At 38.1% G+C, this 13937-nt stretch overlaps 1 protein-coding gene across 4 annotated transcripts in view; it reads right to left on the bottom strand.

Annotated features, from left to right (window-relative positions):
- The window catches only part of smad1 (SMAD family member 1), a 39767-nt gene that overhangs the window by 16775 nt on the left and 9055 nt on the right, over positions 1-13937 (bottom strand). The window contains exon 1 of one of the 4 annotated variants that reach the window (XM_041785076.1): positions 4689-4796. The exons of 2 other annotated variants lie outside the window; for them this stretch is intronic. The gene's annotated coding sequence lies outside the window, so the exon portion shown is untranslated. Of the gene's footprint in view, positions 1-4688; positions 4797-13937 lie in introns of those variants that run through there. One more of the 4 variants, XM_041785077.1, reaches the window with a different exon arrangement.

Below are 13937 nucleotides of genomic sequence, written 5' to 3'. Positions count from 1 at the left end.
ACTATGAGTATTTATTAAAGTGCTCTGCTCAGGCTCTGTTACAATGTCCTGTCCTGTGTTTACATGCGCTAGTCAAGGTTCCTCTACTGACCTGCACGAGTGGAGACTTTGCACGACTAACCACTGCTCCATTCATTTACTAACAACTATGAACTTTGTGATGGTGTTTTGGCACACTTCTTAAATAATAAATACCAGACATTGCTCTATAATGCACAAATTTTCAATTGCATTTTAAATATCCTTATATAAGCAGTTCAAAAAAGACATTAGGCTTAGGGGTGGGCGATATGGAAAAAAAATCTTTAAAAAGAATTCCTGCAGCTGAAGCTTTAAACAGTAGCCTGTTCATACAGTATGCAATTTAACATCAGTCTTGTTTACAAACTGCCAAATAAAGGAAATATAAATATGACACACATTTGATGAATTTTTGAGACATGTGGTTATGCAGTTAAGTAGTGACTGTATGTTGTTTTAATACAATTTTGATTTTTTTTTAAAAAGGTTGTGTATACGTTGATTTACTGCTCTGAATAAGGCTGTGATGAGCAGTGACATAAACGTGACACACTGGCACCTGTCTGCTGCTTACAATGAAGGAGAGAAGAGGAGGAAAGGCAGGATTACGTGCTGCAGCAGTATGAACGTAGGCCAAAGAATTGCATGTAAATCAATGATTTAACTGTATAAAACATTTTCCAACAATGATCCATGTCTGGACCTCGCGCACATCACTGCCTCCTTCCATAAAAAGATGCTGATGCTTTAACGTTTCAGCCGCGACCGCGTTATCCTTACGTTTACTTGCCAGGTGGAAAGGCATGTAAATAACTCGGAAAATAAAAATTGAAAGCAAAACAATGTCGGCTGTAACAGTTACAACAGTAGGCTTTCTGCCTCAGACACACTTAACTCCGCTGACCACGGTATTCATCTCTCTTCCTCTGTTTGAACCTCGGCAGACCGGAGGACGCTGTCTTTAGAGCTCATCAAAAAAACACGTTGATAAGCTTTGTGCAGATTGTGCAAATAAATATTTTTTTGCACATTGATGGTTCAGAAAACCAAGACGAAGCTTCGTATAAGAGTTAGAAATCGTCATGACAACTAAATCTTCAGTTTCACTTTCATTTTTAACGTGAGGCTCCACTGCATCGGGGAGAAGAAAGGGAGGGGGGAGGGAGCAAGAAGTAGTAGAGCCGACCCTACAACAAAATAGATTAAGCAGATCGCCAATACATTCTATTTCTTCACGTTCTGAGATTGTCTTATTGCACACCCCTAGTTAGGCTATTCACTTTTTTATATTTTTCCTCTTTTTTTGTTTAATGTTTAATACACCCCAAGCAGTACCAACTATCACGGCTCATTCTAATTAATACCAGATGTGATAAACTGTAAGCTGCTCTTCTGTCAGGTTAAAATGATAAATTAGGGAAATTCTGGATTTGACTTTCTGTGTTTTTTTTACTGATAAACTGAACCTGTGCCAAACTGCGACCCAAAACAGAAGTAAAGCAGTGCAACTTTGTCCAGCACAAGCGCTATCACCCAGCACACTTATTTGTTATTCAAGACAATTATCTGCTGTTTGAAGCCTATCAACTTATATTTTGTAGACTTTTTACTAGGGCACTAAAATGTGTGAAAAGGCCAACCCACAGTGCCATTTTAAAGTGTGATATTTACGCTTCTGTGGCATTACACCCTTACAATGAATGAAGCAGAGGCATAATCGAAGGATTAAGTTATCTACCTCTCTGACATCCTTGGAGGTGGCAAAAGAGGCATAACAGAGGCGAAAACAGGATCAGTGGAGCCAGCACATTAACACACCTACTGTACCAAATTCCCACAGAAAATTTGGTGCATCACTTCAGTACCCAACCAACCCAACACCTGCGCATTTTTAAAGATATTTCCCTGAATCTTGTAATATACTGAGACAACTTTTCTTCATCTACTGACTTTCAACACATTTTCTGTTGTCTTAAAACTTCATTCAGGCACCATTTAGGCACCAGCATTGCTCAGAAATGATCAATTTAGCACTAGTATCACAAAAAAAAACAAAAAACAACAATACCCAACCCTACAGGATTAAATATGACTCCTTCATGGCATCAAATAGCATTCTAACAATGTAGCTTTGCTAAGACACTGTGAAAACACCCAAAGTCTGGCTCAATAACACAATATGGGTCGTTACTGAATAAGTATTGAAATTCAGCGGTCAACATTGATAGCTAGCTTTTGCAGATATTTACAACAGTCATGCCCATTGTATACAATAGTCATACAGTAAAAGTATAAATGAATGAATGAGCCATAAGATGCTGTCTTCACTGACTAGAATTGGCACTTACCCCGGAGGCTCCTTTAACCAACTGGAGTCACCTTTAGTTGCAAACATACAAAGTTCAAACTTCTGACCAACACAAGATCCAACTGGCATACATGAAACTACTTCCATCATGACATGGAAAAACACTAGAAAACCTCCTGTCACTGAACTTGTGGTTAGCATTGTCGTTACTCTGCAGGGCTGAAATGGGATCAGCTTTTTATGTCCCAGACACACCAGTCAACCCACTGCCTGCAGACATAACTTGCAAACACATGGGGTTTCAAGCAGCAATCTCAACCATGCTTGGCACTCAGTGTTGGGTTAGTGTTGTGTTAGGGTGGACACCTCACCCCAACACATGGCTGGCTATGTTGTCCCGGCCATGCAGACACACGGGAGGGTTTTGACGTTGTTCACTACTGTTGTGACTGACTCTCTGGAGACAGGAATGCTGCTAACCTATATTTACACCCTGTAGTTGAGTATTGTCTTGCTGTCCTCTTCATCATAGACAGACACATTGATAGAATGATGAATTTCAAAGTTTATATCTAGAGAAGCTGAAGTAATTTGATGTTTAGTTTGTTTTCATAGCAGGAAATTAGGCAGTCACATGCATCACATTTACCATTTATTCATTGAGATTCACTCTAAAGTAAAACTCACCCTGCCACATGAAATCCGTATTTGTTTAAATTTCTAACAGAATTTAAAACCACATACTGAGAGAACGCAGGACGATAAAACAATTTAAAGTAAATCACAGACAAGGACAAATTCCTGTCCTTTGGGTAATCTGATATGCCATCTTCAATAATGTCAGGAGATCTAGCCTTAGCTGCTGTAGGTCTCTCTCTCCAACACTCTGTTTTTCTCCCTTTCATTCTCTCACATACACACTTGCACAAATTCATAAACACATTGACATAACCAAAACCACACACATGGGACACATGTCCTCTGCGAAGAACAATACTGGGCCAGTCTAAAAAGCCTGAGTGTCTGCATTAGCAAAAAGACAAGGAAATGGCAACTTGTAAGTGGATGGCATGGGAATTTCAATCAAGAGAAGTGACATATTTTCTGTCTTTTTACAATTTGCCATTAAATGCTTCAGTGGCACCAAAATATGATCAGTGAACAGGTAAATAATACAAAAGGATGGCCTATCAGGTAATATCCTGTGGGGAAATCAACATAAAAGCCTACACTGACAACTTTTATCAATTTAAATCATACAGTTGAAAGGATTAGTGGATATGCCGATCATCAGAGACCTAATCAGTGTCAATACTGATAACATTTCAAGACATCTAAGAGGGAATAATGCAACAAATTGAGCCTTTAGCTCTATAAAAAGCTACATTTGTTACCTTTATCATTATAGTATTTAATGTTTTAGCCATTTAAAACATTATTCAATAATTAATGCATCATATTCAGTCTCCGAGCCCTGAAAAGTGAGATATGCTACCTTAATCATTATATTATCTTATGTATTAGCCATTTTAAGACATTTTTCAATGATTAATGCATGATATTCAGCCTGTACCTTCCTTAAAAGTGACATTTGCTACCTACATCATTATAGAATTTGATCTTCTAGCCAGTTTGAGACATATTTTCAGGACTGATGCATAATATCCACTCCCTATCGCCTTTAAAAGTTAGATTTGTTCCCTATAGCATTGTATAATTTGATGTTTAAGCCATTTGAAGACATCTTCCTTAGACTTCAGGAACATTTGAAGAGCTTTTAAACTAAATTTTCTGCCCTTACATCTCATTGTGTAAGAAACATCCAGTAGCTAATGAATCCAAATAGCCCCTAACCAGTAGGCTATCACTAATTCTACAGATTACTCATTGCATTGTATAACCGCTGTGTACAGCAGTATGCCTTTAAATGTTATTGCTTCTGCTAATACCGGTTTTAACTCAAATATTTGGTGTTTTTAGCGTCCAAAAGCAGCCCAGCCACATTATCCTTGGAAGAACTCACCCTTACTGTAACATGCAGCATGTTAGCCTATTTTCAAACAAGAATAAGTTAGTTCTTTAACATTACACAGTTGTTTGAAGCACTCGTCTTAACACCTGGATGACCTCTTCGTTAAATTGCGGCTAAATTTACAACTAAAAGTCGTATGCTTTGCTTTAAATCACGAAAAAAAGTTTGAAACTGCCAAATGATTGATTCACTCTTTGGGAGTTGATAACCGTTGGGCTCTACTTTCCGTAGCTTACAGACATAGTCATGCACAACGTAACAAGTGAAAATAAAGCCAAAAAACTTTTCATTTCGTATGTTGGGAAAGAAAAAAAAGTTTAACAATACCTTTTTCTTTTAGAACCTCTGTTCCCTCCCTCTCTCTTCCTCTGTGTCTCCTCCTGTGTGCTCCCTCTGCCCGTCTTGGGTCTGCTCGGCCTGGCGTCAGTGAGTCGCGGAGCCGCCTCACCCTCCGCTGAGCGCCAGTATCACGCCGCGGGATGCAGCCCCCGACAATAACAAGACCTACTTTTCACACATCTAACATCTTCATTCACTGTGTGGAAATGGATTATGTAACAGTGAAACAATGCGGTTTTCTCGCTAGTTCAGAAGAGTTTCTTTTCAGATGCCAGGGTTTCCCTTTTGAAGGTTGTTTTTTTCGCAGGACTTAGCAGAAAAGTTGTCTCTTCATTTAGACACTTGCAGAAAATCCGTTCAAAAATAGGAAGGTTTTCCTATTTTCTGCATGTTTAAACAGCAGTTGCACAATGGAGGCTTTTGAGGATATTTTCTGATGTGATTTGTCACTTCCCCCTGCTCACTTGCCTCCTCAAAGTACCAATTTTAACTTTATTTTGGTGTTTAAAGTTAAACATTTCTGGGACACTGTCCAACACTTAACATGCTGAAATTGTAGAGTACAACTTATCCACGTAGAAATTAACTTTCTCCACTAATTTCATACCAAAAATTAGCTTTTTCTAATTTGGCCAGTGATCCCTTGTGGTGGTTTTAACCTGCAGGAAGGCAACTCTGTGATTTATCTGTATGAACTCCTGAACTGCACGGTGTTAAGCCTGCCTCTAAGTTACTCTCTTGCTTTGATTGTGCTATGATAAGCACTATCTATGTTGTCAAGAGAACAAAAGTGTCCAAGAGTAGTGGTAAAGCACAGAGCCATGCTTACACATGCCATCATCTCTGTTTCTCACCTTAAGACAACAATGGTGCATGCAGAAGTGAGTATACTCTTTATTTATATACTTCTTTTTAGGGTCTACTGTTCATTTACAAATGGGTACACACAATAGAGACTCAAAAACAAGTGGTTATACTCCATATACCTGCCTACATATGGCACACGACTATATCAGCCTAAATTACCCTAGTGATTCCTGTATAAAAGGCATTATATCCCAAAGTCAAGAGTGAAACTTCCAACAGTTTCTTCTAACCATCTCATTAAAATTGCATGATAATGCATGAAAATAGCCTTCAGGCCTGGAAACAGCAGCAGCAGCAGAGGACATGAAGTGTCATTTCCTCAAAGGGAACTAAATCAGTCAATGCATGTGCATCAGAAGTAAAGTGACTCATACTCCAGAAGAACAAGAATCAACTGAGAATAACCCATGATTCGTCTGGAAATTGTGAAATGTCACATCATGCAAAAAACAGAGTTGAAGAGGTGAGGAGATAGTAATCCTGAAGAAGAGAACAGTGCAATAACATGCAGATGTAACAGTGAAAATGTCCTTAAGAAATTTAAAGTGTAATAAATTACACAAAACATATTAAATTACTCATAAAATTACAAAAGGTGCATTCTTATGAATGTTCAAGCAACACTACAGTGCTTATTAACCCAGGAATACTGATATAAGTGAGAAATAACAGGCCAAATTATATACATCTTGAATGAAACGCTTCATTAGTGTACAACTAATTAACTGCATCTGCTTTTTAGCTTTTTGTGAGTTCACAGAACAAGTTCAGGGTTGCCGCTGAGAGAGGGACTAGATTGTCTCCAAGTTAGGCGGAGGGAAACGTTCAGAGCGGAGGAGGCTCCTGGCGTAGGTGACGTCACGGCTCTGGCGACAGAATGTCTGAGTGAGGCGGGAGCGAGCTGCACGTGAATAAATCTGGGAAAACAGTGCTAGAAGGGGGGTTGGGTGAAGGAGGGGCGAGTATGATGATGATGATGGTGATGATGATTATTAGTACGAATAGAGAGAAGACTCCGCAGACTTTTTTAGTCGTAGATTTCCTTGAAATGCACACAAACACGATAGTCAACTGCACAAGCACACAAACGTTTACAGCCCCATGGCTTCAAAGGAACAGGCGACCGAGTTTAAAAGATCCTATCAGGTTTTATGGCATTTGATTGCATTATAGCGGTGCAAAAATAGTATCAGGATATCCCAAACAGATCATTTTACTTTGATATTGTACAGCGCGTTTCTTGGTTCATCTAATAGTGGTTAAAAAGCCTACTCAAACTTGAATATGTCTTAATTGTATCACGTGGGAATTACTTCAAATCGTCTGGGCCACATTTTGAAATCATTTAGCCCCCGTTTAATCCGTAAATTATCTGAAAACTCAAAGTAATTTTGCAGTTTTAAGATTATTTTACAACACTGAGACAAATCAGCTTGTAAAAATAAAATTGTAGCCAATCATGTGCTTTCTGATCACAGGATAATGGGATTGGAATAACTTCCATTACAACAAGCTGCAAGGCAAATAAAGTTGCAAACCCAATATGCATACTAATTCTCTATATCCACTGGATGTTTTATTGTGATTTTGCCATCTGCGCAAGTTAACTATCTGAGTAGCTCTTCTGACACTGTCTTCTCTAATGTATGAGTTGTTCGAGACTCCACAGCTGAGAAATGGAAAAAAAAAGTGTTTAAAAAAGGAAATATGTCTCAAATACACTGTTAAAGTGAACCAAGTTGCAGCATCTTTCAAGGCCAGTTTGGCAAAGGAATTCACTTAACATGCTTTAAGTACACATCATCTTGGACATTGGTATGTCTTCATTTATACAGACATTGTGGGTAAAACTCAGGACTATCTTTCCTGTCTTCTGACCTTGAAGGATGGATTTTACAACCTGCATTAGTATGATTTTGTGCAATTTGTTGTTCCCAAAGTCCAAACCGAGTTCGGAAAGAAGGCTTTTAGGTTCTCTGTACTTTTTGCTTGGAAGAGTCTGCAGACTGATTTTCAACTGCAAAATTTTGGGACTTGGAATTTTTTCAAATGCCTAGTGAAAACTCTCGAAACCTAACTTTCTGGCTATCTAGTCACCTTCTTTATCGTTATGCAGGTCTTTATGTAAAATTTCATTACGTACATGCTTGATGTACACTTTCATATGTATAGCATCAACCTGATGGGGACTACAGATGGAAATTATAGCATATGGCTACAATCTAGCACTTTTACATGTCCATGTTCATTACTGTGCACTGGCCCCTATAATCAATGAATAAATAAATAAATGCCACTGTTTTAGCTAATGAGGTCTCCCTTGGAAAGAAGATCTTTGATCTTAGTGGGACTAACCTGGTTAAATAAAGGTTTAATAATCTAAATAAGAAAATATGTAAACAGACACAAGGGACTACTGTCACACTGGATTTGCACTTGATGGTAAATAAACAACAATAAGGATTATTGATGACAGACCACACATAGTATTTTACTTTACATTCATATAGCAAATGTTGTATTATTGTGTTTGCCTGACTAAAACAAGACATTTAAAATTCATATCAACATTGAAGTCCAACTGAAATAATACTAAACCAACCCTTTCAGAGTGCGACAAACACACTTAAATAATGTGGTTGGAGATTGATTCACTCTTGCATGTATACACTTAAATCAGACTAGCCTAGACTATGGCTCTATGCCAATTGCCAATTTGGTTTCCTTCCATCCTTCACTCCAAAATTTCCTTGCATCTTAGCTCCACCCAGTGAATAATTGAAAGACAGATGCACGGATGAGACACGAGGACAGAGGAGGGTAATTTACCAAATGAAAAATCCTTCACAGTTTCATCAAGTTCTGATGACAAACTGAACAGCTGATTCAACTAAAAGCCCACAATGCAAATAAAGGAACCCCTAGTTTAAAAAAAAGTTTTCAAAACTTTCAGATTATTTCACATAAATATGGTTTGGAATTCTAGTCATAAAATGTCTTAATCAAAAAACAATCAATATTGATATCCGACATTAGGTTGAGCCAAGTGAAGGTGAGAGGTGTGGCAGGAAGTAGACAGTCTCACAGTTGTTTTATGTTTTAAAAGTACTTACGGGTGGCTCCCTTGAGTGTTTGGCACCCTAAGCAAACAATTTCTATAATATCTACAGACACTGATATCATGTCAATAATATTAACAATCCCTTAGAAACAGAGGTTGTGATTGCGCCAGCAGAGAAAAAATACTGTGGCTATGGACACATGTCCTTATCCCAGCTTTGCTTTCTAACATGTAACTTGTCCCTAGATGTAACTGTCGCTGAAAGAGTTACAGCATCCTGTGGATCTTAACATTGCGGAGCCTGGGTATATGCAAACACATTACAAGAATGTGGCAGACATCAGCCTGTCTTAAGATAAAGAAAACCAAGTGGTGTTAAGCTGAAGTACGATCCCACTGCAACTGGCAGACATGAGGCTCTGCCAATCTTGTGTAAGTTGCTGCCTTTGGATTAGCTAGACCATTCGACATCCACATGTGGCAATGTTCCTGAGGATCATAGCTTGTGAAAGTAGTCAATGGTCTTTGCAGTACAGCGAGAGTTAAAAAAAAAAAAAAACTCCCAGCCTTGGAGCACCAAAGGTCTCGTTTACACATGTAGTTTGATGATAAAAAAACATTTACTTTCAATTCTTACCCTGCTCCTGTTGATTCTTGTATTTAAAAGGGTTGTATCTGTAAACATGAAATATGCATGCATCCTCACTTTGGTACATGTGTTGCTGATGGTGCCTATTGTGTATGTGTGAAAACTTCATGATAGGCTGTTCATGCATCCCCATCTTGACTCGTTTATGCTGTGTGGTAAAACACATTAAAACTCTCCACTGTAATGAAACCTTTAAGTATATATGACACTTTGTTTGCAGCACAAAAACTAAAAAGCTAAACACTGAGAAGAAATGTACACACTTAGTCTAAACACACTGAGGGAGTGGAGCCAAGGATCCAGGCCACAAAGGGGTTAAATCTAGTCAGCCATGACTAGATTTTAATTAATCCAATAAAGCTATCAAGATGTTTTGTAACGACAGATTTGTGCATCACTAATTAGCTACAAATGTCCCACCCTTTGCCTCATTATCAAATCATGATGCTGATTTTCCCCCTCTTAAATCAAACATTTGCATTACTTAGTTATTATCTGTCACACAATATTCTTTGTCCTTTGGCCTCTAATTCAGATCGGGATAACTTCAAACATGTATGAATCTTTATCAAATAAAGTGCCAAAGGTGCAGTACTGAATGATACAGAAAGTCCTTTCTTTAAAGGTTCATGTAGAATTTTTGCTATGAAATGCCCCCAGCTTACTTACAGCTTCCACAGCTTACTTGTTAGTTTGTATTGAGGTGTCTAAAAACTGTAATCAACAAGGTGTATTCATTTAACAGTACTCGTGTTTTTATATCATGGATGGACTTGAGCTTGTAAAGTGCTTTTCTAGCTCTCTGACAATCAAGTTGCCTTTCACCACAAGTCACACAAACCCATTCACTCCACATTCACACACTGATGGCAAAGGCTGCTTTGCAAACTGGCCATTAGTATGAACTAGTCCCATTCATATGCATCCATACACATTGACATGCCACTAACGCAGCAGTGGAAGCAATTTGAGGTTAAAAACACATTTACTTGCAACTGCAGGAGCTCAGGATCAACCCCCCACCTTTCAGCAGAGAGATGACCAACTCTATCTCTAATGATAAAGAAAAGCTGTCAAAAATGGCCTTCCTTGTCAACACTGTGAGCAATCCCAGAATGCCTTATAAGTAGCTTAAGACACAAGCAAGGAAGGGTACTTTTTTAACAGCTTTTCTCCCTCATTATGTGAAATCCTTCCATGAAACCAAAACAGGGGTTTATAGAGAGCAGTTTTCTTTAATTCAGAACAAAATAAAAACTATCAATAAGAGCTAAGGAACATGGCTCAACTCTGGATCTTTTGTGTTAGTTTTGATGGAGAGTCCCCTGCAGACAGACTTTACAAATTGTGCACTTAACTGCCATCAGTTTGTTTAATGAGCATGGATGAAGAATAAAAAAAAACATTTACTGAGTTGCACATGCAGAAGTAAACATCTGCATGTAATTATGCACTATATGTATCTTTTTTATTGAGATTTTTAATATTTCTGAACATTACAAGCCTCTTTTGCAAATTGAAAGTTTGTTTAATATTTTGGTCATAGGTGGGTATGTTTTTAAAACCAAGGGTTTTTGTGTGCATTTTGTCCTTTTGTTCACAAGCAGGTTTAAGTAGCCATCTTTTAAAAAAACTTGCATTTTTATTGATATGTGCGACTCTGTGGATTATTGTTGCTACTGTTCTAATTTACTGCTTATATGTTAGTATCAGCTTAATGTGAGCAGCACTTGCAGTCCAAGATAAATTTCCCTCAGGGGACAATAAAGCATGTCATATCGTATACTGGTTTCTCCTCTTTGTGATGTCACTGTTGTGCAACATTATTACTTTCATAACAGTGGGCACTAATCTTGCGCTGGAGTTGATTGTTGCTAATTGGACGTTACTCTCCCACTATGTTGATGACCAGCGATGCCTGAACGACCTACAGAGGTCACTGCTGCATCATAGAACACTCCTGAGACACAAACCCCCTACCGATGTCAGCAGTTTTGGACCAGATCCGATTCGGCTTGTTTGAAAATGAAACAGTCATTGAAGAGGATTTTTGGTATGCAGGGGACATTGTTGCAGTCTCTGAATGAGGCGCATAATTCTTATAGAGATGAATAAATCAGCATAAGAATAAGAGACAAATGTAAACATCGCATGCTCCTTACAGTACACAACAGTGTGTTTTTGCTTTTCCTAAGGACAAAGATGTTTTTGAGAAAGTTGAGTGGCTTATTTTTGAAGACAGAGAAGAAAAAATCTAAGTTTTCAAAAATACCCATCCATACGTGTGGACTTCAATATCCACACTGTCTGATATGAGAGTTTTATTCTATTTGAGGAATTCATTTTCAGCATTTTTATGTGTTTTTCTTATTTGGGATGCACAATATTATTAGTATGATATTCGTATCGACAGATATGGGCTTAAAAAGTGAATTATTGCATTGGTAGATATAAACGTTTCTGCCGACAATTAAAACTGATATTTTTGTTGTAAATATCTGCCTATCAGCTGTAAATACTGGCCATACTAACAAATAAGATACTGGAGTTTACAGGGTTGCAGCATACTATTAAAAGACAAATTTAAGACTATATGAGACTTTTTAAGACCTGAACTAAGAGAAATCAATACCACTTTGTGCACAGCAAAAGATCAAAAATGAATGGAGAGTGAGATTTCTCATTACACAGGACAGAGCTGGAGCTCTGGTTTAATGCATTGTTTATGAAATGCCAAATGGTACTGGACAAATACATTTTTGGGCCAGAAACACCTTATTTTGATGATTTCTGGCACATCTGTCGCATCGTCTCTGTCTTAATAAAATAATGATCTTTGACATAGCATATGCAACAAGCATATATGCTATAAAGAATGATTTAAATCTAAAGAATTTGGCAAGTAAACGAAGATCAGATAAAGAGATGTCTTAGCAAAAGTGTCTTCTAAAATTCAAGACTGCTCACGAATAAAAATAAGACGTTTGAAGACTTTTTATGGCCTTAAATATCAAAAGTCCAGTTTAAGACTTTTTAAGGATCCACTGAGTTTAAGTCCAGACCAATAGCTGAAGTCTTTTTCTTTATTCCTCATCATTTCTCACAGTTCAAACTCTATTTAAGGACTGGAATTTGCTATTTTTTTCCATCCTCAAACTTTAAATTTTGCATTTCAAGGACTGAAATTTTAGGTCTGAACTACATTTGAAAATCAATATCTGTATCATATCAACTAAAGTTAATTTGTAAATATCTGCAAAACTCTAATATTGTGCATCCCTAGTTCTATGTGGTAGGATGTTGTTATTTGCAACATCAGATGTGGTGTTGATTCCCCTACTTCTCTAAAAGAAGTTTGACTTTAGGTACAAAACCATGCTGAAGAATAATACTCTAGGTCGAGAAACATACGTATGAGCATAAATATTAGGTGTGAAATATGTAAATGTGTCAACTTCTTAACTTGTGATTGTTTACATACTCATACAAACATGCATTCAGCTGAACAAAATCATACTCAGTGCTTTCTATTCTTTTTCATTTTCACCGAAAGCTCCAAAAATCCAGAATACTTTTGAAAGGAATGGTATTATTCTGTAACCCATAAATGTCTTTAAGTTTAGGAATATATTTGTGGCTTTAGTTTCATTTTCAGGATGTCAGAGTTTTAAAGGTACTGCAGTCCTATTCATCTACTATTCATCTACTTTTCAATGCAGGAGCCATTCACAATGACACTAGAGTGCAGGAAAGGCTGCTTTTTCACCTCCAAAAGGAGCTGAAGCTTTTGAAATAGTCAAATACTCTTCTGCTTCCTCGGTCTAAAACAGGACGGGACCTATGAGGCCGACATGTTGCCTGTAAAATGTGTGGACAGGACATTAACATTTGAAGCACTTAGTAGTAGGCTCTATTAGGTCAGGGTTCATGAAGAGCAATTTAGAAACTTTGGAGCACTGCCTGTCTCTAACCAGACGGAGGAAGAGTGGACTCGTGGGTTAGGATTGATTACAACATTAACTCCACAGACTTCCATGAATTAGCATGGGTTGAAACGCTTAACGATGACTGACACACGTGTTTAGATGACACTCCTTCACACATGCGATTCATTTCGCCGTACGAGGGCTCTTGGCTCGTCTCCATCAATTTTTTTCTGCAGCAATGTGAGGCATGGCAGCAGTGCATCAGGCCGGCTCGCATTTCAAACGGGTGGCTCATTTGGCGCGGCTTTTTGCAAGTCCTTCTAGAAATAATGTCTGGGGTGGTAATATTTGAATGCTGTCTCCGGGGGATCTCAGTTTTCCTCCTCTACCAATGTCGCACAGAGACAGAGGATGCACCAATCAGATTTTGACACAACTTTGCATCCCTATCACTCATATGATTTGCATTTTATGACCAAGAAATCTCCTTTGATATCCACTGGATTCATTTTGATTGGTAAAAATACACCTGATTCTCTGGTTCTGGTTCTCACAAAGACACAATTGGTTGTCTTTTAGACGTTTGATGACTGCTTTTCTCACTACACAATGCTCTATTTCTAATCCAAACTCACTGTGTAAAATGACCCTCCCTTGAGGACTCTGTCTGCAACCCCCCAGCCTCAAACATACACAGACATGCAGCTCAGTACCCCCTGAGCAGAGAGATTCCC

The sequence above is a fragment of the Cheilinus undulatus genome, linkage group 4 (assembly GCF_018320785.1).
Source record: "Cheilinus undulatus linkage group 4, ASM1832078v1, whole genome shotgun sequence".
Taxonomy (NCBI): domain Eukaryota; kingdom Metazoa; phylum Chordata; class Actinopteri; order Labriformes; family Labridae; genus Cheilinus; species Cheilinus undulatus.
The sequence above is the reverse complement of the archived record's forward strand: the minus strand, read 5'-3'. Positions and strand labels throughout refer to the sequence as shown.